The following is a 23,622-nucleotide window of genomic DNA, read 5'->3' as shown; positions in this document are numbered from 1 at the left end:
ATTCGGACCAATACAAGATTACCATTGAGGTACCTGGCTAGCTCAGTCGGTAGAGCATGAGACTCTTAATCTCAGGGTCGTGGGTTCGAGCCCCACGTTGGGTGATTATTTTCTCTGCCGAAGTACCAACTCACTTCGCAAAGAGCCAACTGCTTGGATTTTCGAGCAGGCTTGCATTCCTGCATTGCTGATGTGTCAGGCATTGCTGGTAATGCAGAAGACTATACTTTTGAATAGTAGCTGTCCCTGCACTCTGACCTGTTATCGCAATGACTTACCAATTACTTATGAAATAGATTGAATAAATCCTCTTTTTCTGGACAAGAAATAGACAGGCAGAGGGTTCAAGAAAAGAAGTTGCTCCTGGGGAGGCTCAAACCCACAACCTCGGCAATTGCTGCGCTGCATACTGCTGTATAAGTACCAGGCGCAAACCGACTGAACCACAGGAGCTATGCAAAGCATGCTTACTGATCACCATATTTTGCACCAACAGATCTGTACGATATTCAGTCCAAGTCAGTACTACAATTGACCTGCCTGTCATCTAATTGCTGTATACTGCTGTATAAGTACAACACGCTCACAGATTACACCACAGTATCCATTAACAACACTCTCACTGATCACCATATTTTGCACAAACGGAGCTGTATGATATTCGGACCAATACAATATTGTCATTGAGGTACTTGGCTAGCTCAGTCGGTAGAGCATGAGACTCTTAATCTCAATGACATACCAGTTCCTTATGAAATAGATTGAATAAATCCTATTTTTCTAGACAAGAAATAGACAGGTAGAGGGTTCAAGAAAAGCACTTGCTCCTGGTGAGGCTCAAACTCACAACCTCGGCATTGCTTCGTTGCATACTGCTGTATAAGTACCACACGCTAACCGACTGCGCCACAGGAGCTATGCAAAGCATGCTTATTGATCACCATATTTTGCACAAACGGAGCTGTACGGTATTCGGTCCAAGTCAGTACTACAATTGATGTACCTGGCTAGCTCAGTCGGTAGAGCATGAGCCTCTTAATCTCAGGGCCGTGGGTTGAGCCCCGCGTAGTTCGATTATTTTCTCTGCCGAAGTACCAACTCACTTCGCAAACAGCCAAACGCTTGGATTTTCGAGCAGGCTTGCCATCCTGCATTGCTGATGTGTCAGGCATTGCTGGTAATGCAGAAGACTATACATTTGAATAGTAGTTGTCCCTGCACTCTGACCTGTTATCTCAATGACATACCAATTAATTATGAAACGTCCTCCTAAGTGTATTGAAGAAAATGCTCCTTTTCTGGAGAAGAAATAGACAGGGAGAGGGTTCAAGAAGAATACTTGCTCCTGGTGGAGCTTGAACGCACAACCTTGTCATCTAATTGTTGTATACTGCTGTATAAGTACAACACGCTCACAGATTACACCACAGTATCCATTAACAACACTCTCACTGATCACCATGTTTTGCACAAACGGAGCTGTACGATATTTTTCTCTGCCGAAGTACCAACTCACTTCGCGAACAGCCAACCGCTTGGATTTTCGAGCAGGCTTGCCATCCTGCATTGCTGATCTGTCAGGCATTGCTGGTAATGCATAAGACTATACATTTGAATAGTAGCTGTCCCTCTACTCTGACCTGTTATTGCAATGACATACCACAATTGACCTGCCTGGCAAGCTCAGACATTTGAGCATGAGCCTCTTAACCTCAGAATCGTAGGGTCGATACCACAAATGGGGTGATTCTTGTCTGAGCCGAAGCACCAACTCACTTCGCGAAAAGCCAACCGCTTGGATTTTCGAGCAGGCTTGCCATCCTGCATTGCTGATGTGTCAGGCATTGCTGGTAATGCAGAAGACTATGGACTTGAATCGTAGCTGTGCCTGTAGTCTGACCTGTTATCTCAATGACATACCAATTAATTATGAAACGTCCTCCTAAGTGTATTGAATAAAATGCTCCTTTTCTGGAGAAGAAATAGACAGGGAGAGGGTTCAAGAAGAATACTTGCTCCTGGTGGAGCTTGAACGCACAACCTTGTCATCTAATTGCTGTATACTGCTGTATAAGTACAACACGCTCACAGATTACACCACAGTATCCATTAACAACACTCTCACTGATCACCATGTTTTGCACAAACGGAGCTGTACGATATTTTTCTCTGCCGAAGTACCAACTCACTTCGCGAACAGCCAACCGCTTGGATTTTCGAGCAGGCTTGCCATCCTGCATTGCTGATGTGTCAGGCATTGCTGGTAATGCAGAAGACTATACATTTGAATAGTAGTTGTCCCTGCACTCTGACCTGTTATCTCAATGACATACCAATTAATTATGAAACGTCCTCCTAAGTGTATTGAATAAAATGCTCCTTTTCTGGAGAAGAAATAGACAGGGAGAGGGTTCAAGAAGAATACTTGCTCCTGGTGGAGCTTGAACGCACAACCTTGTCATCTAATTGCTGTATACTGCTGTATAAGTACAACACGCTCACAGATTACACCACAGTATCCATTAACAACACTCTCACTGATCACCATGTTTTGCACAAACGGAGCTGTACGATATTTTTCTCTGCCGAAGTACCAACTCACTTCGCGAACAGCCAACCGCTTGGATTTTCGAGCAGGCTTGCCATCCTGCATTGCTGATCTGTCAGGCATTGCTGGTAATGCATAAGACTATACATTTGAATAGTAGCTGTCCCTCTACTCTGACCTGTTATTGCAATGACATACCACAATTGACCTGCCTGGCAAGCTCAGACATTTGAGCATGAGCCTCTTAACCTCAGAATCGTAGGGTCGATACCACAAATGGGGTGATTCTTGTCTGAGCCGAAGCACCAACTCACTTCGCGAAAAGCCAACCGCTTGGATTTTCGAGCAGGCTTGCCATCCTGCATTGCTGATGTGTCAGGCATTGCTGGTAATGCAGAAGACTATGGACTTGAATCGTAGCTGTGCCTGTAGTCTGACCTGTTATCTCAATGACATACCAATTACTTATGAAATAGATTGAATAAATGCTCCTTTTCTGGACAAGAAATAGACAGGGAGAGGGTTCAAGAAGAATACTTGCTCCTGGTGGAGCTTGAACGCACAACCTTGTCATCTAATTGCGGTATACTGCTGTATAAGTACAACACGCTCACAGATTACACCATAGTATCCATTAACAACACTCTCACTGATCACCATATTTTGCACAAACGGAGCTGTACGATATTCGGACCAATACAATATTGCCATTCAGGTACCTGGCTAGCTCAGTCGGTAGAGCATGAGACTCTTAATCTCAGGGTCGTGGGTTCGAGCCCCACGTTGGGTGATTATTTTCTCAGCCGATGTACCAACTCACTTCGCGAAAAGCCAACCGCTTGGATTTTCGAGCAGGCTTGCCATCCTGCATTGCTGATGTGTCAGGCATTGCTGGTAATGCAGAAGACTATACATTTGAATAGTAGCTGTCCCTCTACTCTGACCTGTTATTGCAATGACATACCACAATTGACCTGCCTGGCAAGCTCAGACATTTGAGCATGAGCCTCTTAACCTCAGAATCGTAGGGTCGATACCACAAATGGGGTGATTCTTGTCTGAGCCGAAGCACCAACTCACTTCGCGAAAAGCCAACCGCTTGGATTTTCGAGCAGGCTTGCCATCCTGCATTGCTGATGTGTCAGGCATTGCTGGTAATGCAGAAGACTATGGACTTGAATCGTAGCTGTGCCTGTAGTCTGACCTGTTATCTCAATGACATACCAATTACTTATGAAATAGATTGAATAAATGCTCCTTTTCTGGACAAGAAATAGACAGGGAGAGGGTTCAAGAAGAATACTTGCTCCTGGTGGAGCTTGAACGCACAACCTTGTCATCTAATTGCTGTATACTGCTGTATAAGTACAACACGCTCACAGATTACACCACAGTATCCATTAACAACACTCTCACTGATCACCATATTTTGCACAAACGGAGCTGTACGATATTCGGACCAATACAAGATTACCATTGAGGTACCTGGCTAGCTCAGTCGGTAGAGCATGAGACTCTTAATCTCAGGGTCGTGGGTTCGAGCCCCACGTTGGGTGATTATTTTCTCTGCCGAAGTACCAACTCACTTCGCAAAGAGCCAACTGCTTGGATTTTCGAGCAGGCTTGCATTCCTGCATTGCTGATGTGTCAGGCATTGCTGGTAATGCAGAAGACTATACTTTTGAATAGTAGCTGTCCCTGCACTCTGACCTGTTATCGCAATGACTTACCAATTACTTATGAAATAGATTGAATAAATCCTCTTTTTCTGGACAAGAAATAGACAGGCAGAGGGTTCAAGAAAAGAAGTTGCTCCTGGGGAGGCTCAAACCCACAACCTCGGCAATTGCTGCGCTGCATACTGCTGTATAAGTACCAGGCGCAAACCGACTGAACCACAGGAGCTATGCAAAGCATGCTTACTGATCACCATATTTTGCACCAACAGATCTGTACGATATTCAGTCCAAGTCAGTACTACAATTGACCTGCCTGTCATCTAATTGCTGTATACTGCTGTATAAGTACAACACGCTCACAGATTACACCACAGTATCCATTAACAACACTCTCACTGATCACCATGTTTTGCACAAACGGAGCTGTACGATATTTTTCTCTGCCGAAGTACCAACTCACTTCGCGAACAGCCAACCGCTTGGATTTTCGAGCAGGCTTGCCATCCTGCATTGCTGATCTGTCAGGCATTGCTGGTAATGCATAAGACTATACATTTGAATAGTAGCTGTCCCTCTACTCTGACCTGTTATTGCAATGACATACCACAATTGACCTGCCTGGCAAGCTCAGACATTTGAGCATGAGCCTCTTAACCTCAGAATCGTAGGGTCGATACCACAAATGGGGTGATTCTTGTCTGAGCCGAAGCACCAACTCACTTCGCGAAAAGCCAACCGCTTGGATTTTCGAGCAGGCTTGCCATCCTGCATTGCTGATGTGTCAGGCATTGCTGGTAATGCAGAAGACTATGGACTTGAATCGTAGCTGTGCCTGTAGTCTGACCTGTTATCTCAATGACATACCAATTACTTATGAAATAGATTGAATAAATGCTCCTTTTCTGGACAAGAAATAGACAGGGAGAGGGTTCAAGAAGAATACTTGCTCCTGGTGGAGCTTGAACGCACAACCTTGTCATCTAATTGCGGTATACTGCTGTATAAGTACAACACGCTCACAGATTACACCATAGTATCCATTAACAACACTCTCACTGATCACCATATTTTGCACAAACGGAGCTGTACGATATTCGGACCAATACAATATTGCCATTCAGGTACCTGGCTAGCTCAGTCGGTAGAGCATGAGACTCTTAATCTCAGGGTCGTGGGTTCGAGCCCCACGTTGGGTGATTATTTTCTCAGCCGATGTACCAACTCACTTCGCGAAAAGCCAACCGCTTGGATTTTCGAGCAGGCTTGCCATCCTGCATTGCTGATGTGTCAGGCATTGCTGGTAATGCAGAAGACTATACATTTGAATAGTAGCTGTCCCTCTACTCTGACCTGTTATTGCAATGACATACCACAATTGACCTGCCTGGCAAGCTCAGACATTTGAGCATGAGCCTCTTAACCTCAGAATCGTAGGGTCGATACCACAAATGGGGTGATTCTTGTCTGAGCCGAAGCACCAACTCACTTCGCGAAAAGCCAACCGCTTGGATTTTCGAGCAGGCTTGCCATCCTGCATTGCTGATGTGTCAGGCATTGCTGGTAATGCAGAAGACTATGGACTTGAATCGTAGCTGTGCCTGTAGTCTGACCTGTTATCTCAATGACATACCAATTACTTATGAAATAGATTGAATAAATGCTCCTTTTCTGGACAAGAAATAGACAGGGAGAGGGTTCAAGAAGAATACTTGCTCCTGGTGGAGCTTGAACGCACAACCTTGTCATCTAATTGCTGTATACTGCTGTATAAGTACAACACGCTCACAGATTACACCACAGTATCCATTAACAACACTCTCACTGATCACCATATTTTGCACAAACGGAGCTGTACGATATTCGGACCAATACAAGATTACCATTGAGGTACCTGGCTAGCTCAGTCGGTAGAGCATGAGACTCTTAATCTCAGGGTCGTGGGTTCGAGCCCCACGTTGGGTGATTATTTTCTCTGCCGAAGTACCAACTCACTTCGCAAAGAGCCAACTGCTTGGATTTTCGAGCAGGCTTGCATTCCTGCATTGCTGATGTGTCAGGCATTGCTGGTAATGCAGAAGACTATACTTTTGAATAGTAGCTGTCCCTGCACTCTGACCTGTTATCGCAATGACTTACCAATTACTTATGAAATAGATTGAATAAATCCTCTTTTTCTGGACAAGAAATAGACAGGCAGAGGGTTCAAGAAAAGAAGTTGCTCCTGGGGAGGCTCAAACCCACAACCTCGGCAATTGCTGCGCTGCATACTGCTGTATAAGTACCAGGCGCAAACCGACTGAACCACAGGAGCTATGCAAAGCATGCTTACTGATCACCATATTTTGCACCAACAGATCTGTACGATATTCAGTCCAAGTCAGTACTACAATTGACCTGCCTGTCATCTAATTGCTGTATACTGCTGTATAAGTACAACACGCTCACAGATTACACCACAGTATCCATTAACAACACTCTCACTGATCACCATATTTTGCACAAACGGAGCTGTATGATATTCGGACCAATACAATATTGTCATTGAGGTACTTGGCTAGCTCAGTCGGTAGAGCATGAGACTCTTAATCTCAATGACATACCAGTTCCTTATGAAATAGATTGAATAAATCCTATTTTTCTAGACAAGAAATAGACAGGTAGAGGGTTCAAGAAAAGCACTTGCTCCTGGTGAGGCTCAAACTCACAACCTTGGCATTGCTTCGTTGCATACTGCTGTATAAGTACCACACGCTAACCGACTGCGCCACAGGAGCTATGCAAAGCATGCTTATTGATCACCATATTTTGCACAAACGGAGCTGTACGGTATTCGGTCCAAGTCAGTACTACAATTGATGTACCTGGCTAGCTCAGTCGGTAGAGCATGAGCCTCTTAATCTCAGGGCCGTGGGTTGAGCCCCGCGTAGTTCGATTATTTTCTCTGCCGAAGTACCAACTCACTTCGCAAACAGCCAAACGCTTGGATTTTCGAGCAGGCTTGCCATCCTGCATTGCTGATGTGTCAGGCATTGCTGGTAATGCAGAAGACTATACATTTGAATAGTAGTTGTCCCTGCACTCTGACCTGTTATCTCAATGACATACCAATTAATTATGAAACGTCCTCCTAAGTGTATTGAAGAAAATGCTCCTTTTCTGGAGAAGAAATAGACAGGGAGAGGGTTCAAGAAGAATACTTGCTCCTGGTGGAGCTTGAACGCACAACCTTGTCATCTAATTGCTGTATACTGCTGTATAAGTACAACACGCTCACAGATTACACCACAGTATCCATTAACAACACTCTCACTGATCACCATGTTTTGCACAAACGGAGCTGTACGATATTTTTCTCTGCCGAAGTACCAACTCACTTCGCGAACAGCCAACCGCTTGGATTTTCGAGCAGGCTTGCCATCCTGCATTGCTGATCTGTCAGGCATTGCTGGTAATGCATAAGACTATACATTTGAATAGTAGCTGTCCCTCTACTCTGACCTGTTATTGCAATGACATACCACAATTGACCTGCCTGGCAAGCTCAGACATTTGAGCATGAGCCTCTTAACCTCAGAATCGTAGGGTCGATACCACAAATGGGGTGATTCTTGTCTGAGCCGAAGCACCAACTGACTTTGCTAACAGCCATTCACCTGGACTTTCGAGCAGGCTTGCCACCTTGCATTGCTGACGTGTCAGGCATAGCTGGTGATACAGAAGACTATGGACTTGAATCGTAGCTGTGCCTGTAGTCTGACCTGTTATCTCAATGACATACCAATTAATTATGAAACGTCCTCCTAAGTGTATTGAATAAAATGCTCCTTTTCTGGAGAAGAAATAGACAGGGAGAGGGTTCAAGAAGAATACTTGCTCCTGGTGGAGCTTGAACGCACAACCTTGTCATCTAATTGCTGTATACTGCTGTATAAGTACAACACGCTCACAGATTACACCACAGTATCCATTAACAACACTCTCACTGATCACCATGTTTTGCACAAACGGAGCTGTACGATATTTTTCTCTGCCGAAGTACCAACTCACTTCGCGAACAGCCAACCGCTTGGATTTTCGAGCAGGCTTGCCATCCTGCATTGCTGATGTGTCAGGCATTGCTGGTAATGCAGAAGACTATACATTTGAATAGTAGTTGTCCCTGCACTCTGACCTGTTATCTCAATGACATACCAATTAATTATGAAACGTCCTCCTAAGTGTATTGAATAAAATGCTCCTTTTCTGGAGAAGAAATAGACAGGGAGAGGGTTCAAGAAGAATACTTGCTCCTGGTGGAGCTTGAACGCACAACCTTGTCATCTAATTGCTGTATACTGCTGTATAAGTACAACACGCTCACAGATTACACCACAGTATCCATTAACAACACTCTCACTGATCACCATGTTTTGCACAAACGGAGCTGTACGATATTTTTCTCTGCCGAAGTACCAACTCACTTCGCGAACAGCCAACCGCTTGGATTTTCGAGCAGGCTTGCCATCCTGCATTGCTGATCTGTCAGGCATTGCTGGTAATGCATAAGACTATACATTTGAATAGTAGCTGTCCCTCTACTCTGACCTATTATTGCAATGACATACCACAATTGACCTGCCTGGCAAGCTCAGACATTTGAGCATGAGCCTCTTAACCTCAGAATCGTAGGGTCGATACCACAAATGGGGTGATTCTTGTCTGAGCCGAAGCACCAACTCACTTCGCGAAAAGCCAACCGCTTGGATTTTCGAGCAGGCTTGCCATCCTGCATTGCTGATGTGTCAGGCATTGCTGGTAATGCAGAAGACTATGGACTTGAATCGTAGCTGTGCCTGTAGTCTGACCTGTTATCTCAATGACATACCAATTACTTATGAAATAGATTGAATAAATGCTCCTTTTCTGGACAAGAAATAGACAGGGAGAGGGTTCAAGAAGAATACTTGCTCCTGGTGGAGCTTGAACGCACAACCTTGTCATCTAATTGCTGTATACTGCTGTATAAGTACAACACGCTCACAGATTACACCACAGTATCCATTAACAACACTCTCACTGATCACCATATTTTGCACAAACGGAGCTGTACGATATTCGGACCAATACAAGATTACCATTGAGGTACCTGGCTAGCTCAGTCGGTAGAGCATGAGACTCTTAATCTCAGGGTCGTGGGTTCGAGCCCCACGTTGGGTGATTATTTTCTCAGCCGATGTACCAACTCACTTCGCAAACAGCCAACCGCTTGGATTTTCGAGCAGGCTTGCCATCCTGCATTGCTGATGTGTCAGAAATAGACAGGCAGAGGGTTCAAGAAAAGCACTTGCTCCTGGTGAGGTTCGAACTCACATCCTCGTCATTGCTTCGCTGCATAATGCTATATACGTACCACGCGCTAACCGACTGCACCACAGGATCCACTAACAACACTCTCACTGATCACCACAATTTCCACAAACGGAGCTGTACGATTTTCGGACCAAGTCAATATTACCATTGAGGGTCCTGTCTGGCTGATTCGATGGAGCTTGAGACTCTTAATCGCAGGGTCGTGGGTTTGAGCCGAAATACCAACTCACTTCGCAAAGAGCCATCCGCTTGGATTTTCGAGCAGGCTTGCCATCCTGCATTGCTGATGTGTCAGCCATTGCTGGTAATGCAGAAGACTATACATTTGAATTGTAGCTGTCCCTGCACTATGACCTCTTATCTCAATGACATACCAATTACTTATGAAATAGATTGAATAAATCCTCTTTTTCTGGACAAGAAATAGACAGACAAACGTACTATCAAACCAATTATTAAGATAAGTATCCACCCCAGAGTCATCAGAGTCATCCCAGAGTCACCCACCGTTTGGCTAAACTTCATGTCTTGGTGTTGAATGAGTGTGAAAGGCATTCTCAAATGTACAAGGCAGCATAATCCTGTCCAATCTGCCGGTAAAACCTCGCCCTGACATCATTTCCCAAGAGTACTGTACCGGGTCAAACGGTAATAATCTCCTCCGGTCACTGTAAAGGGAGGAACCTGTGGATATAAATAGTGCAAATCAATGCAACTGTCATTATCTGGCATTCCTGCTTTCGTGAACAGCTTTACCATACTGGCATAACCTCCTCTACCCGGAACCGTACTAGGGTGTCGACCAAAAACTGGTCATATCCATCATACCACAACCCTAGATCCTCCTTCATTACTGTTTAAAGGGTAAGGCGTATCTTTATGCAATACATCCCTCTCTCCGGATTACAGTCAAAAACTCTCACCTTCACTATACTCCACCTCCTTCCATTCTGGGTGAGTTGATTCATATAGCCCTCTCTCTCCATATGAGCTATGACCTGTGTCCACGATCAATATGGGGACCTGCACCAATATATACCATAATGGCTCAGAGTCCTAGACTGCCATGGAGTTAGAGACCCCATTTGGTCTACATAAAACTCCATTGAAAGATCCTTCCCAAAGTCTACTCTAACTTCCTGTCTACCCAGATCTAGGGATCTCTTATGCTTGTTTTGGAACAAAATCCTCATCGTCTAAACCATGGGTCAATTTACCACTCTCCGCATACTCAGGTAGAACGTGCTGTATCAGGAATATGGCCCCCACGACAAGACCCCATGTTGTTCAATTCTTTTCTCTGCTGAAGCAACAACTCACTTCGCAAACAGCCCTCCGCTTGGACTTTCGAGCAGGCTTGCCACCCTGCATTGCTGACGTGTCAGGCATAGCTGGTGATTCAGAAGACTATGGATTTGAATCCTAGCTGTGCCTGCACTCTGACCTTTTATCTCAATGACATACCTATTAGCTATGAAACGTCCTCCGAAATGGATGGAATAAAATGCTCCTTTTCTGGAGAAGAAATAGACAGGGAGAGGGTTCAAGAAGAATACTTGCTCCTGGTGGGGCTTGAAGTCATACCCTTGTCATCTAATTGCTGTATACTGCTGTATAAGTACAACACGCTCACGGATTGCACCACAGGATCCATTAACAACACTCTCACGGAGCTGTACGATATTCGGACCAATACAATATTATCATTGAGATACCTGGCTAGCTCAGTCGGTAGAGCATGAGACTCTTAATCTCAGGGCCGTGGGTTGAGCCCCACGTTGGGCGAGTATTTTCTCTGCCGAAGTACCAACTCACTTCGCCAACCGCTTGGATTTTCGAGCAGGCTTGCCATCCTGCATTGCTGATGTGTCAGGCATTGCTGGTAAACGCAGAAGACTATACATTTGAATAGTAGCTGTCCCTGCACTCTGACCTGTTATCGCAATGACATACCAATTACTTATGTAAGGGAATACCCCCCTGAAATGGACAAAAATGAATGGCAAAACATTGGCATTGGACAAACCATATACATGATGTCCAATATCACCCAATGTGGCGTTGATTCGTGCAAAGTTGATGGCAACTGCCAGTTGTAACACTTCAAAAATCCAACAGGGGGTGAGTGCGCTCCACCGGGGTTTTTCATATTGGAAATGCAACCCAAGTCAACATCCAAAAGCAACATTTTTAAAAAATGATTTTTTTGTCAAAAACGTATCACCCCTTAAAAAAGTGCTTTCTGGGCCGTTTTTCGAAATTCTTTTGATTTTTTTTGTCAATTACACATGTGTAAGAACTGTATGAAAATACTTTTGTCCAATTTTATTATCATAATTATTATTTTTTTTAATTACATGCGCATAAGGCACATGTTTTGTCCATTTGCAATATGATTTCATAGGAAGTCAAAAGTCAAAAGTCAAAAATGTCAACATTTTGTAAAAAACTTCACACATCCTTAAAAAAGTGCTTTCTGGACCGTTTTTCAAAATTCTTTCGATTTTTGTGTCAATTACACATGTATAAGAACTGTATCAACATACTTTAGTCATATTTTATTATCATAATTTTTTTTTTTTTTTTTTTACTTGTGCATAAGGCATATGTTTTCTCCATTTGGAATATGATTTCATAGGAAGTCAAAAGTCAAAAGTAAAAAATGTCAAAATTTTATAAAAAACTTCACACACCCTTAAAAAAGTGCTTTCTGGACCGTTTTTCAAAATTCTTTTGAATTTTGTGTCAATTACACACGTATAAGAACTGTATCAACATACTTTAGTCGTATTTTATTATCAGAATTTTTTTTTATTTTTTTACTTGTGCATAAGGCATATGTTTTGTCCATTTGCAATATGATTTAATAGGAAGTCAAAAGTCGAAAATGTGAACTTTAAAAAAAAAAAACGTATCACCCTCGTAAAAAAAGTGCTTTCTGGACCGTTTTTCGAAATTGTTTTGATTTTAAGTCAATTAATCATGTGTAAGAACTGTATGAATTTACTTTTGTAAAATGTTATTATCAAAATGTTTTTTTACTTGTGCATAAGGAACATGATTTGTCCATTTGCAATATGATTTCATAGGAAGTCAAAAGTCAATTTTTTGGGGGCCAAAATTGACTGAACTGATGAACTCGGGATGGCCGGGCAGTGATAGTTGTTCATTTCCATCACTTGTTGTGTTGATTTCATCATGTCCATTTGGTGATGTTTTTTCAACATTGAATCATATTGCAAATGCACGTGCATTTGCAATATGTTTCAATGGGCATTTACCATCACGAATTTGTCATGCTATAAAAATCCTGCAGAAATGTGAAATTGACTGGCCCGATGAACTCGGGATGGCTGGGCAGTGATTCTGGTTCATCTCAATCGCTCGTTAGGGTTGATTTCAGAATGTCACTTTGGTGATGTTTTTTCACTATAGAATCATATTGCAAATGCACGTGCATTGTTGTGCAACTGGTAACCCAAAAATTTAAATATGGTGATTTCATTATGTCCATTTGTTTATGTTTTCTTACTTTTTCAAAGTCACTGTGCATTTGCAATATGTTTTAATGGGCAAGTACCATCACGAATTTGTCATGCTATAAAGATCCTGCAGGAATGCGAAATTGAATGGCCCGATGAACTCGGGATGGCTGGGCAGTGATTCTGGTTGATCTCAATTGCTCGTTAGGGTTGATTTCAGAATGTCCATTTGGTGATGTTTTTTCACTATAGAATCATATTGCAAATGCACGTTGTGCAACTGGTAACCCAAAAATAAAAATATGGTGATTTCATTATGTCCATTTGTTTATGTTTTCTTACTTTTTCAAAGCCACTGTGCATTTGCAATATGTTTTAATGGGCAAGTACCATCACGAATTTGTCATGCTATAAAGATCCTGCAGGAATGCGAAATTGACTGGCCCGATGAACTCGGGATGGCTGGGCAGTGATTCTGGTTGATCTCAATTGCTCGTTAGGGTTGATTTCAGAATGTCCATTTGGTGATGTTTTTTCACTATAGAATCATATTGCAAATGCACGTGCATTGTTGTGCAACTGGTAACCCAAAAATTTAAATATGGTGATTTCATTATGTCCATTTGTTTATGTTTTCTTACTTTTTCAAAGTCACTGTGCATTTGCAATATGTTTTAATGGGCAAGTACCATCACGAATTTGTCATGCTATAAAAATCCTGCAGGAATGTGAAATTGACTGGCCCGATGAACTCGGGATGGCTTTGCAGTGATTCTGGTTCATCTCAATCGCTCGTTAGGATAGATTTCAGAATGTCACTTTGGTGATGGTACCTCACTGTTTAAACATATTGCAAATGGACAAGAGTCAAGAGGACAATAGTTTTTCAGTCAATTAGATATCATTCTGACACCAAACTGATACAAACTGACACCAAACCCACTTTTTCCAACTCGTTTAGTAGCCAACTATTACATACTTCAGAGTTGGCCCAAATTTCACAACGCCTTCGGTTCAAACCATAAAAAAAAACATAAAACACGTAGTTACGTTCTAGCTGCGGGTCCATTTCTTATGTTATGTGTTGGCCTAGCTGAGGCGACCCCGAATCCCAAGTTTCGGCTCGATAGGTCATTTGGTGTCTGAGCAAAACCCTAATTGGTGCTGAAAATCCACTTTTTTCCATGACTTGCTACGGGGTCCTTGAATGAGCTATCGGACAGAAACATTGGGGTCCGTCTCTATGGGCCGAGCCGGTTTCAATGCACCTAGGCTTGCGTCTCTGAGACTTTTCTAAATGTCGTCATTTTTGTAATGGTCAAAATGAATTGAAGTCATTGCAAATGTACGAGGCTGTTTCTCGGTCCGAGAACCTTCTAGAGCCACCTAACTCACCACGCACTATCGACATGAGGTCTAGAACAGGATTCTAAAGTTTCGGAATTCTAGGTCTGACAGGTTCTTTAAAAGTTCCAACAAGGTTAACTAATGCAGGCAGTGTATGTCTCTACGCACCCCAAAACGTCCCTCCTTCCAAGCTGTGTGTGTGAGTGATTTAGTTTTCCTTTGAAATTTTATGGGAAAAATGACTGATTTACAGTTCATGGGGGTTGCCTAATCACACATATGAAGTTTTGGAAAGATCAGACTTTTTTAACCCCTCGAAACAGCCCCTGAGACACCAATTATGGCACTTCCGGTTGGCACAGGAGGCTATAAGTAAACACATGTCTTGATTGACATAGCCACTTACAGAATCCTGAGTTTTAAGTCTTTAAGTTAAGAATTGACTGATCTACACAGGTTTGAATACAGTAATTTTCATAATGACAGGTTATGTTTTTCAAAACACTTTTAGGGTGATTTTAACCACTTCCGGTTGCTTCAGGAAGCTTAGAATTGACACAGGTAGACCTCATAGTGGTCTGATGGACTGTCATAGAAGACAGGTTCATAAGGCATTCATAACCCACATAGGCTTCAGGTTGAATTTAGAGGTGCAGGCAATGTATTCCTATGGGGAAAGAAGTCAAAGCAAGCTGTTTGAAGTAAACACCTTATTTTTACTGTGAAGGGTTAATGCCACACGGTCAAGGTTAGGCTTGCACGGATCGGGAGGACCTTAGGAACATTCCTGTGGTGGAATCTTTCTTCTCACCCTAACGGTTCTCTCACTGTCACCCAAAATCAAATGACGTTGTGGGGCAGGCTTCATTTTGGGCCTACTTTTCTAATCATCGCTGCGCCTAGACCGAGCAAGCTACGGTCAAGCGGGATATCTCGTTGAACTCGAAACGGCCTAGGGATTATGGTAATGCCATTGCCTGCTCTCTGTGTCTTTAAGCACCGCACTTTGTCACTCCATCCTTGCTGTGTGTATGTGTGAGAGCTTTTCTTTGACATCTGTTGGGAGAAATGACTGACTTACAATTTATGGGGGTTGCCTAATCACACATATGAAGTTTTGAAAAGATCTGACCTTTTTAACCCTTGGAAACAGCGACTATGATTATGCCTTTACAGAATCCTGAGTTATAAGTCTTTACGTTAAGAACTGAGTTATTTACAGAGGGTTTAGTGAGTGTGTGTTATTTCAGAAAATCATAGAAAATCACAGAAATCTCGCCGAGCTCCGCAGCAGACTTCAAAAAGATTCGTATGAACACCCTGCAACTGGATCTGTAACTGTTGAAAAAAAGAAACGCCTATTTGTGAACATCACCAATTTGTCATTGTACGATTTGTCTTAAATGACGATAGATAAATGGCTGGTTCTTTTTTTATTGACTCCGGAGGCTCCTTGTCTTTGACGCAAAGTGGAAAAATAATTTCTCTATTTCCATTTTGGACCTTTAATCCCAGAAAAACGGCCATAACTCAAAAACCGTTGAGGCCTATAAGCCATCTTGTTCGGGGCCAACTGCCCATTATGCCAAACCTACGCTCACCAAGTTTCGGCTTCTAAATATTTTCCGTTTTCGAGATAAGGCCCCGTCGTGATTCGTGATGTTTAGTACAATTGCCATATGATTCCTTATGCCCTCTTGTGGGAATTTCCGGGATAGCGGAAAAATGGACCAAAACTTGATTATTTTATAAAACGGAAACCGAATGTCCGACAAAGTTCATTTGATGACTTTCCGGTAGATACGCCGACCGCGTATTTTACATACGCTTTCGGACGTCTAGTAAGGGTACGTACATTTCCAATATGGACTTTCTCACTAACCATTCACAAAATGTCAAAATGTTCCCTTAACGTATGAAATAGATTGAATAAATCCTCTTTTTCTGGACAAGAAATAGACAGGCAGAGGGTTCAAGAAAAGAAGTTGCTCCTGGTGAGGCTCGAACCCACAAACTCGGCATTTGCTGTGAATTTTGGGCCAGCTATGAATTATGTGATAGTTGGCTAATAAACGAGTTGGAAAAAGTGTGTTTGGTGTCAGTTTGTATCAGTTTGGTGTCAGAATGATATTTAATTGACTGATGGACGGTGACTTGCTGGTGACTCTTGTCCATTTGCAATATGTTTAAACAGTGAGGTACCATCACCAAAGTGACATTCTGAAATCAACCCTAACGAGCGATTGAGATGAACCAGAATCCCTGCCCAGCCATCCCGAGTTCGTCGGGCCAGTCAATTTCACATTCCTGCAGGATTTTTATAGCATGACAAATCTGTGATGGTAAATGCCCATTGAACCATATTGCAAATGCACAGTGACTTTGCAAAAGTGAGAAAACATAAACAAATGGACATAATGAAATCAACACAACGAGCGATGGAGAAGACCCACTATCACTGCCCGGCCATCCTGTGTTCATCAGGCGAGTCAATTTTGCAGTCCTGCAGGATTTTTGAGCATGACAAATTCGTGATGGTAAATGCCCATTGAAACATATTGCAAATGCACGTGCATTTGCAATATGATTCTATAGTGAAAAAAACATCACCAAATGGACAAGATGAAATCAACACAACGAGTGATGAAAAGGAACAACTATCACTGCCCGGCCATCCCGAGTTCATCAGGCCAGTCAATTTTGCATTTCTGCAGGATTTGAGCATGCCAAATTCGTGATGGTAAATGCCCATTGAAACATATTGCAAATGCACGTGCATTTGCAATATGATTCTATAGTGAAAAAAACATCACCAAAATAACATGATGAAATCAACACAACTGAGTGATGGAAAGGATCAACAATCACTGCCCGGCCATCCCCAGTTCATCAGGGCAGTCAATTTAGCATTTCTGCATGATTTTTGAGCATGTCAAATTTCTTATGGCATTTGGCCCCAAAAAAAAGTGACTTTTGACTCTGACTTTTGACTTCCTATGAAATCATATTGCAAATTCTTATGCGCAAGTAAAATAAAAATAAAAATTATGATAAAAAAATTGGTCAAAAGTATATTCATACAGTTCTTACACATGTGTAATTGACAAAAAAAATCGAAAGAATTTCGAAAAACGGTCCAGAAAGCACTTTTTTGGGGGTGATACGTTTTTGAAAAAAAATTCACTTTTTCAAAATGTTGCTTTTGGATGTTGACTTGTGTTGCATTTCCAAAATGAAAAACCAAGGTCGAACGCACTCGCCACCTGTTGGATTTTTAAAGTGTTACAACTGGCATTGGCCATTTGGCATTTGCAATCAACTTTACACGAAACGACGCCGAATTGAGTGGTATTGGACACCGTGTATATGGTTTGTCCAGTGCCAATGACTTCCCATTCATTTTTGTCCATTTCACGGGGGTATTCCCTTACAGCAGGCTTGCCACTCTGCATTGCTGACGTGTCAGGCATAGCTGGTGATACAGAAGACTATGGATTTGAATCCTAGCTGTGCCTGCACACTGACCTGTTATCTCAATGACATACCAATTAATTATGAAACATCCTCCTAAATGTATTGAATAAATGCTCCTTTTCTCGACAAGAAATAGACAGGGTTCAAGAAGAATACTTGCTCCTGGTCGGGCTTGAACTCACAACCTTGTCATCAATTTGCTATATATTACTGTATAAACAAAATACACTAACCGATTGCACCACAGGATCCATTAACAACACGCTCACTGATCACCACATTTTCCACAAACAGAGCTGTACGATATTCGGACCAAGTCAATATTACTGTTGAGGGTCCTGTCTGGCTGATTCGGTGGAGCGTGAGACTCTTAATCTCAGGGTCGTGGGGTTGAGCCCCACGTTGTTCGATTATTTTCTCTGCTGAAGCAACAACTCACTTCGCAAATAGCCCTCCGCTTGGACTTTCGAGCAGGCTTGCCACCCTGCATTGCTGACGCGTCAGGCATAGCTGGTGATACAGAAGACTATGGATTTGAATCCTAGCTGTGCCTGCACTCTGACCTGTTATCTCAATGACATACCAATCACTTATGAAATAGATTGAATAAATGCTACTTTTCTGGACAAGAAATAGACAGGGAGAGGGTTCAAGAAGAGTACTTGCTCCTGGTGGAGCTTGAACCCACAACCTTGTCATCTAATTGCAGCATATTGCTGTATAAGCACAATACACTAACCGATTGCACCACAGGATCCATTAACAACACAAATAACACAAATATTTTGCACAAACGGAGCTGTGCGATATTCGGACCAATACAAGATTACTATTGAGGTACCTGGCTAGCTCAGTAGGTAGAGCATGAGACTCTTAACCTCAGGGTCGTGGGTTCGGGCCAAACGTTGGGTGATTGTTTTCTCTGCCGAAGCACCAACTCAATTCGCAAACAGCCAACCGCTTGGATTTTCGAGCAGGCTTGCCATCCTGCATTGCTGATGTGTCAGGCATTGCTGGTAATGCAGAAGACTATGGATTTGAATCCTAGCTGTGCCTGCACTCTGACCTGTTATCTCAATGACATACCAATTACTTATGAAATAGATTGAATAAATGCTCCTTTCCTTTTCTGGACAAGAAATAGACAGGGAGAGTGTTCAAGAAGAATACTAGCTCCTGGTGGAGCTTGAACGCACAACCTTGTCATCTAATTGCTGTATACTGCTGTATAAGTACAACACGCTCACAGATTGCACCACAGTATCCATTAACAACACTCTCTATGATCACCATATTTTGCACAAACGGAGCTGTACGATATTTGGACCAATACAATATTACCATTGAGATACCTGGCTAGCTCAGTTGGTAGAGCATGAGACTCTTAACCTCAGAATAGTAGGGTCGATACCATAAAAGGGGTGAATCTTGTCTGAGCCGAAGCACCAACTCACTTCGCGAACAGCAAACCGCATGGATTTTCGAGCAGGCTTGCCATCCTGCATTGCTGATGTGTCAGGCCTTGCTGGTAATGCAGAAGACTATACATTTGAATCGTAGCTGTCCCTGCACTCTGACCTGTTATCTCAATGACATACCAGTTACTTATGAAATAGATTGAATAAATCCTCTTTTTCTGGACAAGAAATAGACAGGTAGAGGGTTCAAGAAAAGCACTTGCTCCTGGTGAGGCTCAAACTCACAACCTCGGCATTGCTTCTCTGCATACTGCTGTATAAGTACCACGCGCTAACAGATTGCGCCACAGGAGCTATGCAAAGCATGCTTACTGATCACCATATTTTGCACAAACTGAGCTCTACAAATTCGGTCCAAGTCAGTACTACAATTGATGTACCTGGCTAGCTCAGTCGGTAGAGCATGAGCCTCTTAATCTCAGGGCCGTGGGTTGAGCCCCGCGTAGTTCGATTATTTTCTCTGCCGAAGTACCAACTCACTTCGCAAACAGCCAACCGCTTGGATTTTCGAGCAGGCTTGCCATCCTGCATTGCTGATGTGTCAGAAATAGACAGGCAGAGGGTTCAAGAAAAGCACTTGCTCCTGGTGAGGTTCGAACTCACATCCTCGTCATTGCTTCGCTGCATAATGCTATATACGTACCACGCGCTAACCGACTGCACCACAGGATCCACTAACAACACTCTCACTGATCACCACAATTTCCACAAACGGAGCTGTACGATTTTCGGACCAAGTCAATATTACCATTGAGGGTCCTGTCTGGCTGATTCGATGGAGCGTGAGACTCTTAATCGCAGGGTCGTGGGTTTGAGCCGAAATACCAACTCACTTCGCAAAGAGCCATCCGCTTGGATTTTCGAGCAGGCTTGCCATCCTGCATTGCTGATGTGTCAGCCATTGCTGGTAATGCAGAAGACTATACATTTGAATTGTAGCTGTCCCTGCACTATGACCTCTTATCTCAATGACATACCAATTACTTATGAAATAGATTGAATAAATCCTCTTTTTCTGGACAAGAAATAGACAGACAAACGTACTATCAAACCAATTATTAAGATAAGTATCCACCCCAGAGTCATCAGAGTCATCCCAGAGTCACCCAGAGTCATTTTGTCATCAAAAGACCCAGATGGAGTAGCTCTTTTCCTCCCGTTTGGCTAAACTTCATGTCTTGGTGTTGAATGAGTGTGAAAGGCATTCTCAAATGTACAAGGCAGCATAATCCTGTCCAATCTGCCGGTAAAACCTCGCCCTGACATCATTTCCCAAGAGTACTGTACCGGGTCAAACGGTAATAATCTCCTCCGGTCACTGTAAAGGGAGGAACCTGTGGATATAAATAGTGCAAATCAATGCAACTGTCATTATCTGGCATTCCTGCTTTCGTGAACAGCTTTACCATACTGGCATAACCTCCTCTACCCGGAACCGTACTAGGGTGTCGACCAAAAACTGGTCATATCCATCATACCACAACCCTAGATCCTCCTTCATTACTGTTTAAAGGGTAAGGCGTATCTTTATGCAATACATCCCTCTCTCCGGATTACAGTCAAAAACTCTCACCTTCACTATACTCCACCTCCTTCCATTCTGGGTGAGTTGATTCATATAGCCCTCTCTCTCCATATGAGCTATGACCTGTGTCCACGATCAATATGGGGACCTGCACCAATATATACCATAATGGCTCAGAGTCCTAGACTGCCATGGAGTTAGAGACCCCATTTGGTCTACATAAAACTCCATTGAAAGATCCTTCCCAAAGTCTACACTAACTTCCTGTCTACCCAGATCTAGGGATCTCTTATGCTTGTTTTGGAACAAAATCCTCATCGTCTAAACCATGGGTCAATTTACCACTCTCCGCATACTCAGGTAGAACGTGCTGTATCAGGAATATGGCACCCACGATAAGACCCCATGTTGTTCAATTCTTTTCTCTGCTGAAGCAACAACTCACTTCGCAAACAGCCCTCCGCTTGGACTTTCGAGCAGGCTTGCCACCCTGCATTGCTGACGTGTCAGGCATAGCTGGTGATTCAGAAGACTATGGATTTGAATCCTAGCTGTGCCTGCACTCTGACCTTTTATCTCAATGACATACCTATTAGCTATGAAACGTCCTCCGAAATGGATGGAATAAAATGCTCCTTTTCTGGAGAAGAAATAGACAGGGAGAGGGTTCAAGAAGAATACTTGCTCCTGGTGGGGCTTGAAGTCATACCCTTGTCATCTAATTGCTGTATACTGCTGTATAAGTACAACACGCTCACGGATTGCACCACAGGATCCATTAACAACACTCTCACGGAGCTGTACGATATTCGGACCAATACAATATTATCATTGAGATACCTGGCTAGCTCAGTCGGTAGAGCATGAGACTCTTAATCTCAGGGCCGTGGGTTGAGCCCCACGTTGGGCGAGTATTTTCTCTGCCGAAGTACCAACTCACTTCGCCAACCGCTTGGATTTTCGAGCAGGCTTGCCATCCTGCATTGCTGATGTGTCAGGCATTGCTGGTAAATGCAGAAGACTATACATTTGAATAGTAGCTGTCCCTGCACTCTGACCTGTTATCGCAATGACATACCAATTACTTATGTAAGGGAATACCCCCCTGAAATGGACAAAAATGAATGGCAAAACATTGGCATTGGACAAACCATATACATGATGTCCAATATCACCCAATGTGGCGTTGATTCGTGCAAAGTTGATGGCAACTGCCAGTTGTAACACTTCAAAAATCCAACAGGGGGCGAGTGCGCTCCACCGGGGTTTTTCATATTGGAAATGCAACCCAAGTCAACATCCAAAAGCAACATTTTTAAAAAATGATTTTTTTGTCAAAAACGTATCACCCCTTAAAAAAGTGCTTTCTGGACCGTTTTTCGAAATTCTTTTGATTTTTTTTGTCAATTACACATGTGTAAGAACTGTATGAAAATACTTTTGTCCAATTTTATTATCATAATTATTATTTTTTTAATTACATGCGCATAAGGCATATGTTTTCTCCATTTGGAATATGATTTAATAGGAAGTCAAAAGTCAAAAGTAAAAAATGTCAAAATTTTATAAAAAACTTCACACACCCTTAAAAAAGTGCTTTCTGGACCGTTTTTCAAAATTCTTTTGAATTTTGTGTCAATTACACACGTATAAGAACTGTATCAACATACTTTAGTCGTATTTTATTATCAGAATTTTTTTTTAAATTTTTACTTGTGCATAAGGCATATGTTTTGTCCATTTGCAATATGATTTAATAGGAAGTCAAAAGTCGAAAATGTGAACTTTAAAAAAAAAAACGTATCACCCTCGTAAAAAAACTGCTTTCTGGACCGTTTTTCGAAATTGTTTTGATTTTAAGTCAATTAATCATGTGTAAGAACTGTATGAATTTACTTTTGTAAAATGTTATTATCAAAATGTTTTTTTACTTGTGCATAAGGAATATGATTTGTCCATTTGCAATATGATTTCATAGGAAGTCAAAAGTCAATTTTTTGGGGGCCAAAATTGACTGAACTGATGAACTCGGGATGGCCGGGCAGTGATAGTTGTTCATTTCCATCACTTGTTGTGTTGATTTCATCATGTCCATTTGGTGATGTTTTTTCACCATTGAATCATATTGCAAATGCACGTGCATTTGCAATATGTTTCAATGGGCATTTACCATCACGAATTTGTCATGCTATAAAAATCCTGCAGAAATGTGAAATTGACTGGCCCGATGAACTCGGGATGGCTGGGCAGTGATTCTGGTTCATCTCAATCGCTCGTTAGGGTTGATTTCAGAATATCACTTTGGTGATGTTTTTTCACTATAGAATCATATTGCAAATGCACGTGCATTGTTGTGCAACTGGTAACCCAAAAATTTAAATATGGTGATTTCATTATGTCCATTTGTTTATGTTTTCTTACTTTTTCAAAGTCACTGTGCATTTGCAATATGTTTTAATGGGCAAGTACCATCACGAATTTGTCATGCTATAAAGATCCTGCAGGAATGCGAAATTGACTGGCCCGATGAACTCGGGATGGCTGGGCAGTGATTCTGGTTGATCTCAATTGCTCGTTAGGGTTGATTTCTGTTACGGTGAGTGAATGAGTACCCAAAAGCGAATTAACTTAAACAGAGCTTCTTTAATTACCAAACATAGGTAGGCTCAGACGGACCGGCAGATTCCGACAGGACAAGACAAGGTTACAGCAAACATGACGACAGTCTGGTTCAGGCATG

At 42.4% G+C, this 23,622-nt stretch overlaps 9 non-coding genes across 9 annotated transcripts; 6 read left to right on the top strand and 3 right to left on the bottom strand.

The window, feature by feature from the left end:
• The first annotated feature begins 31 nt into the window (after positions 1–31).
• On the top strand, positions 32–104 carry trnak-cuu. The gene has a single exon. It is a non-coding gene; the product is annotated as a tRNA-Lys (tRNA).
• A 718-nt stretch (positions 105–822) lies between these two features.
• Positions 823–916, bottom strand: trnai-uau. The gene is made up of 2 exons: positions 879–916; positions 823–858 (listed from the first exon to the last, which is right to left on the bottom strand). It is a non-coding gene; the product is annotated as a tRNA-Ile (tRNA).
• A 2,349-nt stretch (positions 917–3,265) lies between these two features.
• Positions 3,266–3,338, top strand: trnak-cuu. The gene has a single exon. It is a non-coding gene; the product is annotated as a tRNA-Lys (tRNA).
• Positions 3,339–4,031: 693 nt separating this feature from the next.
• On the top strand, positions 4,032–4,104 carry trnak-cuu. The gene has a single exon. It is a non-coding gene; the product is annotated as a tRNA-Lys (tRNA).
• Positions 4,105–5,350: 1,246 nt separating this feature from the next.
• On the top strand, positions 5,351–5,423 carry trnak-cuu. The gene has a single exon. It is a non-coding gene; the product is annotated as a tRNA-Lys (tRNA).
• A 693-nt stretch (positions 5,424–6,116) lies between these two features.
• On the top strand, positions 6,117–6,189 carry trnak-cuu. The gene has a single exon. It is a non-coding gene; the product is annotated as a tRNA-Lys (tRNA).
• A 718-nt stretch (positions 6,190–6,907) lies between these two features.
• On the bottom strand, positions 6,908–7,001 carry trnai-uau. Its single transcript has 2 exons — positions 6,964–7,001; positions 6,908–6,943 (listed from the first exon to the last, which is right to left on the bottom strand). It is a non-coding gene; the product is annotated as a tRNA-Ile (tRNA).
• A 2,349-nt stretch (positions 7,002–9,350) lies between these two features.
• On the top strand, positions 9,351–9,423 carry trnak-cuu. Its single transcript has one exon. It is a non-coding gene; the product is annotated as a tRNA-Lys (tRNA).
• Positions 9,424–19,557: 10,134 nt separating this feature from the next.
• On the bottom strand, positions 19,558–19,651 carry trnai-uau. Its single transcript has 2 exons — positions 19,614–19,651; positions 19,558–19,593 (listed from the first exon to the last, which is right to left on the bottom strand). It is a non-coding gene; the product is annotated as a tRNA-Ile (tRNA).
• Positions 19,652–23,622: the final 3,971 nt, after the last annotated feature.

The sequence above is a fragment of the Oncorhynchus mykiss genome, chromosome 20 (assembly GCF_013265735.2).
Source record: "Oncorhynchus mykiss isolate Arlee chromosome 20, USDA_OmykA_1.1, whole genome shotgun sequence".
In the NCBI taxonomy this organism is placed as follows: domain Eukaryota; kingdom Metazoa; phylum Chordata; class Actinopteri; order Salmoniformes; family Salmonidae; genus Oncorhynchus; species Oncorhynchus mykiss.
This window is presented reverse-complemented; position numbering and strand designations above follow the sequence as displayed.